The sequence below is a fragment of the Bubalus bubalis genome, chromosome 15 (genome assembly GCF_019923935.1).
Source record: "Bubalus bubalis isolate 160015118507 breed Murrah chromosome 15, NDDB_SH_1, whole genome shotgun sequence".
NCBI lineage: Eukaryota > Metazoa > Chordata > Mammalia > Artiodactyla > Bovidae > Bubalus > Bubalus bubalis.
This window is the reverse complement of record NC_059171.1, coordinates 79,170,661-79,182,904: the sequence shown is the minus strand read 5'-3', so window position 1 is coordinate 79,182,904 and position 12,244 is coordinate 79,170,661. Positions and strand designations below refer to the sequence as shown.

Sequence of the window (12,244 nt, the reverse complement as noted above, 5' to 3'; positions counted from 1 at the left end):
GAGTTCACCTTTCAAAAGGAGAACTGTGTGCCTATCCCGCCTCTCGCCTTGTGGCGGGGATCAAAGGGACACTATGAAAAATGAAAGTTGCTCTGCTTCTGGTTTCGTTTCCTACCGCAAGGGTGCCCGTGATTTTTTTTTTTTTTTAAAGAACACAAATCAGATATCACTTCCGCTTAAAATCTTCCAAAGGATCCCTGCTGCCTAAAGTATAGGAGATCCAGGTACCTGAGCAAGACTGCGAGGCTCCTAGCCATCTGCATTTCTTACCCAGCACCCCCACCCCCCCACCCCACTCCTGGCAAAACCTGCTCTCATCGCAGCTGCCTCCCTGCCATCCCCTCGTGAATCTCAAGCCTCAGCCCCTCGGGGACCCGCGCCATCGGGGTTCCGGGCCCAGGTCAGCGCCCCGCGGGTGCTCAGGCAGAGGTCCACCTTCCAAGATCAAACCTGGGTCCGCCCAGCACTAGCTCTGACGCCCCTGAACCCGCTTCCTCTCTGCAAAGGGTCCCCAGTAGGGTGGGCGTGAAGCCTGGAGGGGACCCGGGCCGGCGCGGGCACACAGCGGGGCTCCACACCCGTGCCTCGGCCCCTGGGGACCGGCTGTGGGGCTGCCGACCGGGGGAGCGGTGCCTCCAGAAGGGCTGCGTCTGGGGCTCCGGGCAGGGAAAGGGTGCGAGGGCTCCCCCGTAGTCCGCTCAACTCCGCCGGCCCAGAGCGGCTGCCTCGGGGCGTCCGCTTTGCCGGGTGCCGCTCCCGCCCCCAGCCAGGGCTTCCCCCGGGGCCGCCGTTCGGAGCCGCAGCCACGCCCGCGCCCACCGCAGCCCGGCTCCGGCTTCCCCCCAGCGCGAGCCCGGTGGGTCGAGCCCGGCCGCGCGCTGGGCATGCGCGGGCCGAGGCGCGCATGCGCGGTACTCCCGGGAGGCGGAAGCTCGGGGCAGGGACGCAGCCGAGCGCGCGCAGCAGCGGGGGTGGGGCGGGGGCGCGCCTCAGCCGGCCGCCGCGCACGCGCGGCCCGCGCCGACGCAGCACGGCCCCGAGGGCGCGAGCCCGCCGCCGCCGCCGCCGCCGGGCCGGGACCGCTGTGCGCCCGCGGCGTGAGGCGTGGGAGGGAGCGCGGCCCGTCAGCCGCGGCGCCGCCCGGTCGTCGTCCGCTTTCGCCTGCCGGCACCGCCGCGGTCGGAGTGAGTGAGGGGCCCGGGCCGGGGCCGGGGCGTGGGGCCGACTCGCGGAGCTGCTGGTTGGCAGGGCGGCGGCCCGAGGGCTGAGGGGCCGAGCGGGGCCGGACCGCCCTGTCCCGGCGGCGGGTGCGGCGGGGACAGGCCCCTCCCGCGCCGGCCGAGGCCCCGGGAGGCAGGGGCGTGAGGGAAGCTGGGGCGCCCCGGCGGGCCGAGGGGTGCGGGGCCCGGACAGTCTGAGGGTCTCCAGGCCAGGGGCTGGTGGGGGAGGCCGGGGGCTCCGGGAAGCATGGGCTCTGGCGGGGCGCAAGGAGGCCGGGGGTCCGGGGGCTCGAGAGTCCGAGGGTCTGGAGGCCGTGCGGGCTCGGGGAGGGAGGCCGGCCAGCCTCTGCCAGAGCGGGCCGAGGGCCTCCACAACAAAAGGGCCGGGAGAGGACTCGGCCGGGGCCGGGCCGGGCGGGCCTCGAGCCCGCGTGCGGGGCGGCCGGCCGCCCGCGGCCCCGCGGCCCGCGCTCAAGTTTTCTGCCGCCCGGAGCTTTTCCGGCGGCCGCCGTAGACCTGGCCGGACTCGCTGCGCTTCCCAAGTTTCCTCCTCTTCCCGCCCCAGCCCCCAACTCCGCTGCGAGCTGGCTCTGTCTCTCTCTCCGGGTCCTTCCCTAGCACCTCTTTCTTCCTCAGAGGAGGATGGATGTGTGTGTGTGTGTACGTGTACGCTGCTATTAATACTTGGTTTTATTTGACTGCAGCATTTCGTAGCTTAGTGCACTAAGGGTAAAGGTTTTTTCCTGTTGTTGATGTTGTTTTTTGAGCCATTTCAGCAGTCTTCTTCTTGTTCAGTTAGCCTGCAGCTGGGTTTTTGGCAGTGAGACTAACATAATAGTAATATTGTGGTAATATGGGAACCGCTTGAAATACGGTCAAGTTGAAGGCTGTGTCCGAGTTTGAGAATCTGCACTTATCTGAATCTGCACAACCATCATTGGGATTCTTACTTAGGATGTAAACTTCTTCGTGGTTGGAAAAACAGGCCATCACTGTTCGAGATGAAATACCAGAGCCTCACCCTTAAAACTTTTTGTCAAACGGGTAATGAAAATAAGTCTCTTCTTTGAAATGACGCAGCCAAGCCCTCAGGTTAGTCGTCCTGTCTTTTGACAACCTCTGAAAAGCCGGAGGAAAGTATGTGGATGACGTGATTTAAGGTTCACAGTAAGTTAGCATTCAGCTTACTTTGTTGAGCTGTAGTCTGGATAATATTTTGGTCCAATTGTGCTGTTCAGTTAATTTTTAAAACCCTGTAGTATTTAAACACATGAAACTTTGAAAGGAAGTTTGTGTTTCAACTTCCAATTCATAAAGATACTGTCTCAGTATCTTTATGAGTATATGGTTTCATGTTTTTGGCTATCTTTGGAGGGGAAAAGCTAGGCAAGTTTACCATTAGCATCTTCTGAACACTCATGTACTAAAGATAAATATTATAGATTCTTCTCTGGAGAATTTTTCAGGTCATTATCAAATAATCCAGTTTAATGATGAGCACCGGAAAATACTGTTTAAAACACATGTTCCATTTTAAACGCGCCCGCACATAACACTTCAGGAAAGGACTGAACAGAAGGACTTGTACATCATTCAGAGGTGATGCATTGAGGAGCAAGTGCTTGGCTAAATAAAGACCCTGGATCCAAAACTTAGTATTTATGAAGCTGAGGCCATGGGTCCCCGAAAGTGAGTCATTAAGTGTTAAATTAGGAGTGATGTTCCACTAGTGTAATGGTATAAAGTGTCTGGGAAAGGTGGGAGTTAGGAGTAGCAGTAAGGATCATGAAAATGTTATTAGTGAGTAGTGAAAGTCGCTCAGTCCTGTCCGACTCTGCGACCCCACGGGCTATACAGCCCATGGAATTCTCCAGGCCAGAACACTGGAGTGGTGGCCTTTTCCTTCTCTAGGGGATCTTCCCTACCCAGGGATTGAACCCCGGTCTTCTGCAGTGTGGGTGGATTCTTTACCAGCTGAGCCACAAGGGAAGCCCGAGAGTACTGGAATGGGTAGCCTGTCCCTTCTCCAGCATATCTTCTTTATCTGGGAATTGAACCAGGGTCTTCTGCATTGCAAGTGGATTCTTTACCAACTGAGCTATCAGGGAAGCCCAGTTTAGTTTAGTTTTTAAGGAAACTCATTTCTGTAACGCTGTGTCCTTTGTTGGAAAGTACAGACATTAATGTTCCAATTCTCAAAACTAGTTTCTTCAGCTAGATAACTTTTCTTACTAGAAGGTTGGCAAAATTGTCTAAATAACAAAATTGTATTGTTAAAGCCTACCCTTTTAAGAGAAATACTGGTGAGTTCTCTCAGAAGAAATTACTCTGTTGTATTTTGTGATACATATGTAGTCTGTGATGTAATAAAGTGGTATGGATAGTAAAAGAAAACTTTGAAAGTTACTATCTTTGCATGTTATTTTGAATTAGCGAGGTGGGATCTTAGCTCATATCTCTAAATGTTTTATGGAAACCTTTCTTCATGTACTTTGAGGTGTCTTAATTTTCAAAAAAATAATTAAATATTGTTTTAAGGATAACAAAAGATGCAATTCAAGTATTTAATACAATATATAAATCTTTAGCTTTTGAAATAAAACATTTTCAGTTTAGATATATTTACATCTAGAATAAATCTGGTTTTAAATTTCAGTGGCATGAGAAGTTCTATTATTTTTTATTACTGTAGCTTTATAGTATAGTCTGAAGTCAGGAAGCCTGATTCCTCTAACTCTGTTTTTCTTTCTCAAGATTGCTTTGGCTATTTGAGGTCTTTTGTATTTCCATACAGATTTTTAGAATTTTTGTTGTTATTTTTGTTCTAGATCTGCAAAAAATGCCATTGGTAAAAAGTTCTGTTATTTTTATCATATTTGTGAAATGAGGTTTTGGTTTTTTTTTTTGGCTAGTAAATCAGAAAAATTTAGTTTCTGAAGTACTTTACTTTGCCTTAATGCTCTAGTTTAAGAACATATTTTCATTAGTTTTCCCCTTACTAAAATCCCTTAAATAATTAGCAAGAAATTACTGTAGGAATCTTTGAGAATTTTCAATGCTGTCTGTATAGATTATTTAAAATGTTCGCGTAAGAAAGTTTGGGCAAAGCAAATGGCCTTACTTGAGTCGATAGTACTAAGCTCCAAGAAGTTTATGAACGCACAGAAAGCTTCAGATGCTGCGTTGCTCACCCGTCCTCAGAAGGACCCTGGGCGAGGGAGGTGGGGGGAGAGCAGGTGTCGGTCCCCTTGGGCCACCTGTGTTTTTCTCGCTCACCCAGCCACGTTCAGGAGTTAGGGGTTTTTTTCCCCTTCTTTTCAGTGTTTGCTGCTGCTGCTGCGTCGCTTCAGTTGTGTCCGACTCTGTGCGACCCCATGGACGGCAGCCCACCAGGCTCCCCCGTCCCTAGGATTCTCCAGGCAAGAACACTGGAGTGGGGTGCCATTGCCTTTCCATTTTCAGTGTTTACTAGTGGATTATTTGAGTCCTTTATTGCTTTTTCTCTCTACTGACATTTTGGCAGATTTTTTTTTTTCCCCTTCTTTTCATGACTACCAAAAGACAGCTCAATGCAAGAGAAATGAAATTCATGTTTACCAGTTTCTGGTATCAATTTCTAGGAATTCTGCCAAATCTTACCATTTAGAATTGCACAAGTGTGTTTCTGATTGGAAATCTGTAGAGGAACCCCCTCTGTTCATATCTATAACAATTGCTTTTTTTTTTTTTTTTTTTTGACTAGGCTCAATGATGGAAATAAAATTCAGATGCACAAATACAGTTACAGTTTCAGTTTAAATAGAATTTTTAGGGAGTTGCCTAGTGGTCTAGTGGTTAGGACTCTATGCTTTCACTGCAGAATACCTGGGTTCGGTCCCTGGTCAGGGAACTAAGATACTGCAAGCTACATGGTGTGGCCAAAAAAAAAAAAAAGGAATATTTTAGCAAAACTGTTAGTTCTAGTGTGATTTTTTTTTTTTTTTTTTTTTTAGTGTGATTTGTGTAAACACTAATGAAATGATTTATAGACAGAAGTAGGAAATGTTTCCCCAAGTGGCACCGTCGCCACTCTTCAGCAGTTGGAAACCTCAGAGGGAAACGCTGGTGGCATCACCACAAGGACATGAAGGACATGAAGGCTTTGCTTACAAACTTTGCATTTAACTGAAGTGGCCCTACCTAAATCTTACTTATATACCTTGCCATTTACTGTAAACTCATTTTTCGGATCCAGAAGAATGACTTAAGTTATATATTTGAATATTATCCAGTGAGAGGGGAAGAACATCGCTGGGCACCTGGTGGGTGCCCGTGTTGTTGGTGGGTGTCACTGCCTTTTTACAGATGAGTTAAGTACTGGAGAAGCTCTGCCCTGTAAGCTGCACGTGTTAGACGCCGTGTGCCAGGGCAGAGCCGAGTGCTGTAGTGCTCTATCTGCTTTATTCCTTGAGAAAACTAGAGTGGTACTTGGGTCTGCATCCTCCTTTTGCAGATGAAACAGTGGAAGCCTAGAGGTACAGTCGCTCATTGTGGGTCTTCAACCCACAGGGGTGGACCCAGCTTGGCTGGACCTGGGGGACCGCAGTGTGGAGCTCCTGACAGCCTGCGTGCAGCCTCCCGGGTGGGACGAGCCGCAGCCAGTAAACTCTGACCCGGCCTCCTGCAGTGGGGTAAATAGAGTGCTAGTGTAATGACCACGTCTGGGCAAGTCCAAGTAATTACATCTTCACGTGAACCTGATGCTTTGCATTATGAAGTTCTCATCTGGTCAACATAGTGTAAGTAACCATTTTGATGAATATTCCAAGATTGTTTCATTATTTGACATCTGTTTAGAATCAGGTAGATAAAATGTATAATGCATGGTGCAGTGACCGATCCTTCTTATTTGTCAAAGAATGTGCGTTAGTAACCTCCATGTTTACAGTTTTTTCATTGGTGACTTTTTTTGAAGGGTGGGTGTTGTTTGAAGACAGTTCTGTGGGAAGCAAGGGGTATGTAAGGGAAAAACAAATTGCACATTTCTCACACAGGTATGAGCCCCTTGTGGTAATCCTGGTATTTATAATCTCTGACACACTGCTGCTCTATAAATGTTTCTGAAATTAATGTGCTCATTCTCACCAACTTAGAATTTTCCATTCTTCTTTTAAGAGTCGGCACATACTCTGCTCCTTTATTTGGGGCCTGTGAACCAAAACCAAGGGTTAGAAGAACCTAAGCTTTCCTGTCTGTGGGCTCTCTGTGCCTGGAATCTCCCTTCTGCCTCCATTGTCTATACTGAGAGTCCCGTAGCTTGGATTCTGCTGTGAAGCATGGTGCTTGTGTCTACTGGTGACCAAAGCACCGTGTGACTGTCTTTGCTGGCCTGAAGGAAGGGCTTACGGTTGTACACATTATATATATTTAGTGGCTTGTGTGTCTTCTCATGAGAATTTAAGCACCATGAAGGCAGAAACTTGGTTTTTCACACTGTTGGGTCACCAGTGCCCAGCACAATATTTATTGAGAAGAACTGAAACTTGTTAATGGTTGTGTGTGTCTGTTAGTCACTCAGTTGTGTCCCACTCTTTGCGACCCCATGGACTATACCTTGCCAGGCTTCTCTCTGCATGGAATTCTCCAGTCAAGAATGCTGGCGTGGGTTGCCATTCAGTTCTCCAGGGGATCTTCCCATCCTAGGGATCCAACCTGGGTCTTCCACATTGCAGGCGTATTCTTCACCACTGAGCCACCTGGGTTGGAGGACAGCTATTACATCAGCCAGTCATCTGTGGCTTTGCTTGCCTTGGTGAAGGACCTCCCTTTAAAACCATGTAAAACGCGATACTAGGGAAGAATTGGATTATCTTTGTTTTCACTTCTGTCTGCTTTATTTTAGATTACTGCTATCATCATACTTGGACTAGGGAAAACATACTGCTGTTCCCCTTTATGTTTTTGAAGTGTTCTTTTATAGAAACTGATCCTGTATTAATTGATCTTGTGTTCATTAGGAGGCATCCTAAATTCTGCAGGCACAGAAGACTACTCAAGGTGACACAGAATGAGTGGGGTTTATAAAAGCTCCTTGATTAGTGGTCCAGAAGCTCTAGTGTGTCTTTTACTAATCAGCTGGATTCATTGGCTGCCGTACAAGAGTTTTACATTATGCCCTGAAACCATTTTTAAAAACCCATTTCCTGTTGCTGCCTGCCAGTTATATAGTATGCCAGCTTTTCCTTGCCATGACAAGTCCCTTACCTTTCTGTCATTTGGCGTGTAAACATTTGGATAGCAGAGAGTAGTTTGTTCTGCTTCATCGAGTTCCCCCTTAGTCCCGCTGTACCGTGGGGGGAAACACACACTTGCAGAGTCCAGGGAGCTCCAGGTTGTTGGCAGTGGTTCTCAGGGTCGTCCCAGGTCAGAAGTGCAGAGGCTCCAGCCTGATTTCTGACCCACTGACTCTGGCTCTGGGGGCAGGGCCGGCTGTCAGTTCCAGCTTGCTGTGCTCTCGGTGCATGCTGTTTGTGAACCACTGCCTTAGAGGGCTTAAGAGAAACACAAGTTGTAGCAGGCAAACATAAGCCATAAATGGGAGAGGTATGTATAAGTATGGTCTCTTTGACCTCTTTAGATTTGCTAACAAGGTTGTTTTCCGAACAGTACTCTTAAATATGTTTTTGGAGTCTTGAGAAGACCTCACAATTCCTTTTGTGTAGAGATTTTGAAGGTTTTCTGCTGAGCCCACTCAGTTCTTTTGAATCCTGGTGTGGATTTTAAATGAACAATCTCATGTTGCAGTAGCAGTTTGTATGGCTCCTGGACTTGTGCCTTTTGGCAAATAGCAGGGGAGTGTGTGCATGCTTGCAAATAGCAGGGGAGTGTGTGCATGCTTGCAAATAGCAGGGGAGTGTGTGCATGTGAGTGTGAAGGCTCACATTCCTCGGTGGTTTTGTTTTGGTGCTGAAGAATTGGCTAGCTTTTGCTAGAATCAGGGTGATTGCCAGGTCTTGGGGTGACTGATGAAGTGGTATTGTGTGAATTGATTCTATGCCTAGCATTACATTTGTACCTGAATTTCATAAATTTGGTTTTGCCTCTCTTTTTTCTTGAGAGGCAGCCTGAGTAAAAGTTAGTGTACCACAGTGGGATCGACCCTGGGCCTTGTGCAGAGTTAGATGCATGTGTTGGTAAATAGCATATTGTCAGCCTGGGAACAAGGATTCTGTGTTGTCTTTTCTCGTGCTACGCGGTCGGTCAGTCATTGTGTAATGATGGAAGGAGGGTACCTCCTGCTGGGGTCCTGGGAGGAGTCAGTCACCCAAACTAAACCGAGTAGCTCTGTTGTGGGGGCTTTGTGGGAAGGGGGTCTGTAACTGTGAAAGTTGTTACAGAGGTAGAGAAGCACTTATCAAAGGCGATGGAATTAAATGTAGTCTCAGAACACTGAGGAGGTTGTTTGCATGTGAGTTCTGCCCCCTCCCCGATCTTTCAGTCAGCTGTGCAGCTCCATGAAGGCAAAAATAATAGAAATGAGCTGCTGGAGAGAGCTCTTTGGAACAATCTCTGTCTCCTTAAAATTGGCCAAGTGAAATTAAAGTTCTCGTTAGTAGTCTCCCGTTAATGTGACTCTGGTTAAATGTACAGCTGCCCCCTCCTGGGTGTCCGAGGGGTTGGGACCAGGACCTTCCTCGGATACCAGGTTCCCTGGGTGCTCGCGCCCCTTACATACAACTGTGCACACCGTCCTGTGTGCTTTATAAACGTCTCTAGCTGCCTTACAGTACCTGGCACAGTGGAATGCTGCGTAAATCGCTGCCAGTGCGGCAAGTTCAAGTTTCCCTGTTTGGACCTTTCTGGGCTTTTCCCCAGTGTTTTCAGCCTCACATGGAGGACCTGAGGTTGTGGAGGGCCGACTGCCCTTGGCATGACTGGCTGAGAGCAGCTTCTCAGTGGGTGTCTGTGGATGTCCCTCCTGGGCCCCTGAGCAGCCTCCCCTGTGAGGACAGCATGGGCTCCTGCCGGCTCCCCTGCTCGCCTCTCCTGGTGGCTTCTGCAGTATTACCGCCTTTTCCTGGTTATAATGAGGTTACACATCTTTCTATACATTTACCGGCCATTTGGATTCACTGTTTTGTGAAGTGCCTGTATTTTTATATTAGTTTTAAAAAATTTATTCATGGACTTTTTTATATGTTCAGGACACAGGTCCTTTGTTGGTTATATATTTTTCCACTTTCTCTCCCCACTTTGTCGTGCAGTTTCACTGACACGTTGGGTTTTCTTTTTTTTTTTTTCTTTTTGTCTTTTGAATGAAAAGAAGTTCTTTTTACTTTTATTTTTTGGCTGCACCACATGACTTTGTGGAACCTTAGTTCCCCGACCGGGACTTGAACCCCGGCCTTTGGCATTGAAATCACAGAGTCCTAACTACTGGACTGCTGGGAAAGTCCTCAGACATTCTTAAGTTTATTACTGGGAATTATACTTAATTCCCGGTGATCAAGTTAAAATGTGAGTTTTCAATTTTATTTTAAAAACTTTGTGGAAGTTTTCAGACATATGCAAAAACAATGTTGTAATGAACTCTCCATATTCATTACCATGTTTAACGATGGTCTTCATTAAGATTGTTAACTCAATCGGTGGTACTGGTTTACATTTAAAAGACATGAAGGAACTTGCTTTGAACATATATGCTTATGTTGGCCAGATATCATGGCTCTTGCTGAAATGTGACATAACCTTTTATGACACATTTCTTTCGGGACAAGAAGGGATCAAGTGTCACTGTACAGCTTTTTAAAGTTGGTGATGCTCAGAGGCATCTAATAGTCCTAACCAGCTGGGTGTTAAGCAAGGCCGTGGATCTCTCCACAGCCTCAGAACCTGGAGTGGAAAGCCCTTCCTTCTTTCTTCCCTCCCTCCCTTTCTTTCTTTCTGTTTTTCTTGTACTTGAGTCAAAATAAACGTCTCTTGCTTTGCAGTGTTCGTTTAATGCTCCTGATAGCGGTATGTCTTTTTTTTTTTTTTTTTTTTAAACTTAGTCATTAGGATGGAGAAGCAGCATGAAGCTTTAATAGAACAAAACTCATCAGAGAAATGCGCTTAGTATGTTAGTCCTTTTCAGGAGATGATTTTGTTAAACATTGAAGAGATACAGAAGAACATGTGTGAGATGTGAGTAAGTTGTAGATCAAGAGTGCTCTGACCTCCCAGAGAAGGTGCCCGAGGCCACAGAGGTGCCGGCCAGCTCCGGTGGAAGAGGCGAAGGCAGGGAACATGTAGGCTCTGAGGGCACCCAGGGCTTCTGTCTGTGCCCAGGACTCGGCCCTGCTGTTGTGGTGTGGAAGCAGTCATGAACTCGAGGCAAAGGGGTGAATTGTCTGTGTTCCAATACAGCTTTATTTCTGGACCCTGAAATTTGAATTTCATGTAATTTCACATGCAACAAAATGTTATTACTCTTTTTTTAAAATTTAAGTTTACTTTTGGCTGTGCTGGGTTTTTGTTGCTGTGCAGGTTTTTCTGTTGTAGAGCGTGGGCTCTAGAGAACAGGCTCAGTGGTGTGACTCCTGGGCTCTAGGGTGCAGGCTCAGTGGTATGTCTTCCGGGCTCTAGAGAACAGGCTCAGTGGTGTGACTCCCGGGCTCTAGAGAACAGGCTCAGTGGTGTGACTCCCGGGCTCTAGAGAGCAGGCTCAGTGGTATGTCTCCCGGGCTCTAGAGAGCAGGCTCAGTGGTGTGACTCCCGGGCTCTAGAGAACAGGTTCTGTGGTGTGACTCCCGGGCTCTAGAGAACAGGCTCAGTGGTGTGACTCCCGGGCTCTAGAGAACAGGCTCAGTGGTGTGACTCCCGGGCTCTAGAGAACAGGCTCAGTGGTGTGACTCCCGGGCTCTAGAGAACAGGCTCTGTGGCGTGACTCCCGGGCTCTAGAGAACAGGCTCAGTGGTGTGACTTCCAGGCTCTAGAGAACAGGCTCAGTAGTGTGACTCCCGGGCTCTAGAGAACAGGTTCTGTGGTGTGACTCCCAGGTTCTAGAGAACAGGCTCAGTGGTGTGACTCCCAGGCTCTAGAGAACAGGTTCTGTGGTGTGACTCCTGGGCTCTAGAGAACAGGTTCAGTGGTTATCACTCCTGGGCTTAGTTGCTCTGAAGTATGTGGGATCTTCCTGAATCAGGGATTGAACCCCTGTCTCCTGCATTGGCAGGCGGATTCTTTACCACTTAGCTACTACGGAAGCCCATTATAATTTTAGTAATTTATTTAATCATATGCAGTTAAAAACCGTTCTTAACTCATGGGCCGTACAAAAACAAACGATGCAGCCACCCTGGTTTAGAGAAGAAAGCTCACCTGGCAGCTGTGGGCCAGCTGCAACAATGGAGAATCCCCTCCCGCCCTGAGCCCACCTGTTCCCTACCACGGCCCCCTCTTACTTTGTAAGCCTGTGTAGCCATCTTCCTTCAGCCCCCTGAGCTACCACCTCCTTCTTCAAGCCCTGATACCACTGTTATTTTACTCACTTTTATTTTCTTTGTCACTTGACTGTGACAGAAAATCTGAGAGCAAAATGTTCACTACTGTATCCCCAACATTTAAAACAGCGGCCACTGAATGAATATTGCATTGATCATTTCTTTGTGTCAGTTTTGTTTGTGTTGAACTCTCTACTAGGGAATCACACTGCATTTGTTTTTCTGCGACTGGCCTTCTTTCCGCTCAGCACTGTGGTTAATACCTGTTGGAGGGCTGTCCGTGGTCAGTGTTGGTTCACTTTCTCTGTTGTGTAATGTGGTCTCCAGTTGATGGGCATTTGGATTGTTTCCAGCCTCTGCTGCCCACGTGCGTGGATGTCTCGCCTGCCCACGTGGGGTGCGATGCCGGTTCTGGCTGGCCAGCCTTCAGCTTGCCTGCTTCCTGCCAGATTGCTCTCAGGGTACCCTGCCAACTCGCATCCCACTGATGCAGGGAGGTGACTCCTGGCTGCTCTGCATTCTTGCCAGTGTGCTGTAGTTGATTCTGTCTTCTTCAGTTTTGCC

At 48.2% G+C, this 12,244-nt stretch overlaps 1 protein-coding gene across 9 annotated transcripts in view; it reads left to right on the top strand.

Annotated features, from left to right (window-relative positions):
* The first annotated feature begins 1,049 nt into the window (after window positions 1-1,049).
* Window positions 1,050-12,244, top strand: part of PTK2 (protein tyrosine kinase 2) — a 193,353-nt gene continuing 182,158 nt past the window's right edge. For 8 of the 9 annotated variants that reach the window (XM_044928887.2, XM_044928886.2, XM_044928883.2 and 5 more), the window contains exons 1-2: window positions 1,050-1,184; window positions 5,769-5,998. The gene's annotated coding sequence lies outside the window, so the exon portion shown is untranslated. The remainder of the gene's footprint in view (window positions 1,185-5,768; window positions 5,999-12,244) is intronic. The other variant, XM_044928885.2, reaches the window with a different exon arrangement.